This window comes from Pan paniscus, chromosome 7, assembly GCF_029289425.2.
Source record: "Pan paniscus chromosome 7, NHGRI_mPanPan1-v2.0_pri, whole genome shotgun sequence".
Lineage (NCBI taxonomy): Eukaryota > Metazoa > Chordata > Mammalia > Primates > Hominidae > Pan > Pan paniscus.
Genome location: NC_073256.2, coordinates 141,031,300 through 141,034,582, shown reverse-complemented (window position 1 = coordinate 141,034,582; position 3,283 = coordinate 141,031,300).

Below are 3,283 nucleotides of genomic sequence, written 5' to 3'. Positions count from 1 at the left end.
TGCTCTGCTGATTATCATCACAGGGCAAGGCAAAAGACAGATCTGACCTCTAAGCCCATCTCTATCCCCAGCTGAATTTGGCCAGGTTTCTTAGCCTCTTTCAACTTCAGTCTTTTCATCCACACAGTAGGGATAACAATAATATCTTCCTCCTAAAATTGTCATAAGGATTAAATGAGAAAATTCACATAAAGTGCTTAGCAAGATGCAGAGCACATCATAAATATTCAATAAAAAATAATCATAGTGAGTTAGAGTAAGTACTCAAAAAACGTTAGCTGGTTTTGTTTGTTGGTGGTGGTTCTGTTGCTTTTGAGTGATTTAACCCCTAATAAGGAGTTAAATGTTTGAATACCTCCAGGATAAGGAAGTTTCAATCTTACTGATATTCTATTCTATAGTTGGCCAACCTTAATTTGATTTGAGACATCCTGGAAGCACTTAGGTTCTTAGCACTGTTTTAAGCACCTTATATGTATATTTCACTTAATTTGCACAACAGGATTCAAAACCAGATCTTTCTGCTGCTAGAATCTATACTTTTTCCCCAGTGAGACACTCTTCTTCCTGACAAATTCAATCATTTTTTCTAGTTCTGCTCTCAGGAAGGACTTAGAGGAAGTCAGCTCCTCTCCTACATGGTGGTTTCCTCCAAATTGAATGGCAAACTCTCCAGAGGTGCTGATCACACTGGGAGTTTGTCTCCTCACCTGGTTGGGGCTATTGGGAAAGTCAGGGGCTGGCAGTGTCAGAATGGCCTCAGGGTTCACTGGCTCCACTACTTACAGCCAGAAACCTCTTCCCAGAGAGATCTTTAATCTAAAGTTATTTCCATAATGTCCAGGGAAGCAACTTTTCTGCCAGTAAAACAAGGATCTGCTGATCCCATAGTCCCAGGATAGAATCCTAATACATGACTTTCTGCCTCAAATGGATGTGCTGTCCTTTCTTCATTCAACCAGAGAGCTATTAGTATTTGCCAAGTACACAGGCACCCAGGGGAGTGTCAAGGAAATAGAAGGTCTGGTGCCTAAGAACATAAGGACACCTTATAAGGACACTCTAAGAGCCTATGTGGCCTCAGATAAATCACTTCACCATCCTAACCCTCAGCTTTCTCTATGTGAAATGGGGATAGGAATAATTCCCAATGCAAGGATTGAATGAGATGATGCTAGTGATTATTACGGAAGGTATTCACATAGATTCCCTTCTTCCTTGTCATCAGAACCCCAGTTTTGTTCAGGAAAGTACCTGCTCCAAGACTATGAATTAAAATATATCTGATATGGTTAAGACCATCATCTTCCTCTCCACCAAGATGCTCACTTTCCCAGCCTCCCTTATGCCTAGGGATCCCCATTTGATCTTGTTCTGACTAATGAGAGGTAAAGAGAAGTCATCTGGAAGTCTTCTGGGAAACTTTTTGGTTTCCTGTAAAAGGAACAGGCATGAAGTCATACACAGAAGTGCTTTCACCTCATCCCACCCCACCTACAAATACATACACTGTATCTTCTTTGAATTCAGATGCAATGCCTGGAGCTGGGGTAGCCACCTTATGACCAAGAAGCAGTAAGTTTGAAGGCAACAGTCAAAAGCTAAGTAGAGAGAGGCAGAAATGAAGAATGACCCTGGATACTTGACGAGACATTAGAGCTGATAAATCAACCTCAAAATACCTACCTCATAGTTCTCAAGTGAGATTATAAATGCTTGAGTACTTAAGCCACTAGTATCAGTTTTTCTGAATAATTGACTTGATGCTATCATCTATTGTTACCATTCACTCCAAGCTCCCATCACTGATCCTTCTATGACTTTGAGGGGTGAACCATGTCTCTGAGTACCAAAGGGACTTTTGAGGGACATTACTTTAACCAAGGCATACACAGTAAAGTCAAGCCCCTCTATTATTTTCCATAAAGTCCTCCTATACAAAGAACCCCAGCAGAGTCTGCAAATGAGGGGCCTTTAGTCCTATGTGGTTTACACAACGCTTCTCAGGGAGTATTCCAGTATGACACCATATATGCAGGCTCATGGGTCAACTGCATTCTCCATATGTCTCATATGTTGTGCTGACACCATTCTAGGTGTATCCTGGGCATTCTGCTCTGTTTCAATGGGAAAACTTCTCCTGACTCTGAGAATCAGGTTTCACAATTACCCATTGTATTAGTCCATTTTCACACTGCTGATAAAGACATATCCAAAACTGGGTAATTTATAAAGAAAAAGAAGTTTAATGAACTCAGAGTTCCATGTGGTTAGGGATGCCTCACAATCATGGCAGAAGGCAAAAGGCATATCTTATATGACAGCAGGCAAGACAGAATGACAACCAAGTGAAAAGGGTTTCTCCTCATAAAACCATCAGATCTTGTGAGATTTATTCACTATCATGAGAACAGTGGGAGGGAAACTGCTCCCATGATTCAATTATCTTCCACTGTGTCCCTCCCACAACACGTGTGAATTATGGGAGCTACAATTCAAGATGAGATTTGGGTGGGGACACAGCCAAACCATATCACACACGAAGACAGAGGAGGGATCTGAACATGGGAGCAAATGCATAGAAAATGCCCAGCACAGTGGCTGGTACCTGGCAGTTTCTCAATAAAAGGCAGCTATTATTCTCATGATGATCAGGACCATTCTCATTATAGAACACAATTGCTGTCACTTCTAAATTCAGCTACTCCACAAAGGGATCAACAGGCCCTGCACTTCCAAGTCCACCCACTGTCTGTGACTTGGATATTAGGATTATTTCTCACATAGCATGCTTCCAGAGCAGGAGGGGCCTGGCAGGTTGTGGTAGGTGAGCAGGTGCCTGAATAGGCTACACAGAGAAGGAGGCAGCACTTAGCCTGACCGTTCAGAAGATGAGTCAAGGCCACGGTAAAGAAATCATACACTGTCTTCCAAACCTAAGCTGAATGTCAAGATGAATTTTATATCATTCATCACCCAACAAGTATTCATTGAGGCACAAGGCAGGTGCTCAAAACTGTACTGAAAAGAAAAACCCAAAAAAACAAGACAGAGAGTGGGATGTATACTGCAGAGAGTATTTGTGGCTTGACTGAAAGAATTATGCCAGGAAAACATCCTCAGGTTTTAGCTGCTCACTTTCCTGGAATTCTAACTGAGTTACCAAGCTAGAAGATCCTGGAAGACACACACCAAGCTTGCCAACAGAGCGCTCCTCTAAAATACACCCTGCAGCTCTGTAAACAAGCCAACCCCATACATCCAAATGACCATGTGCTGAGAC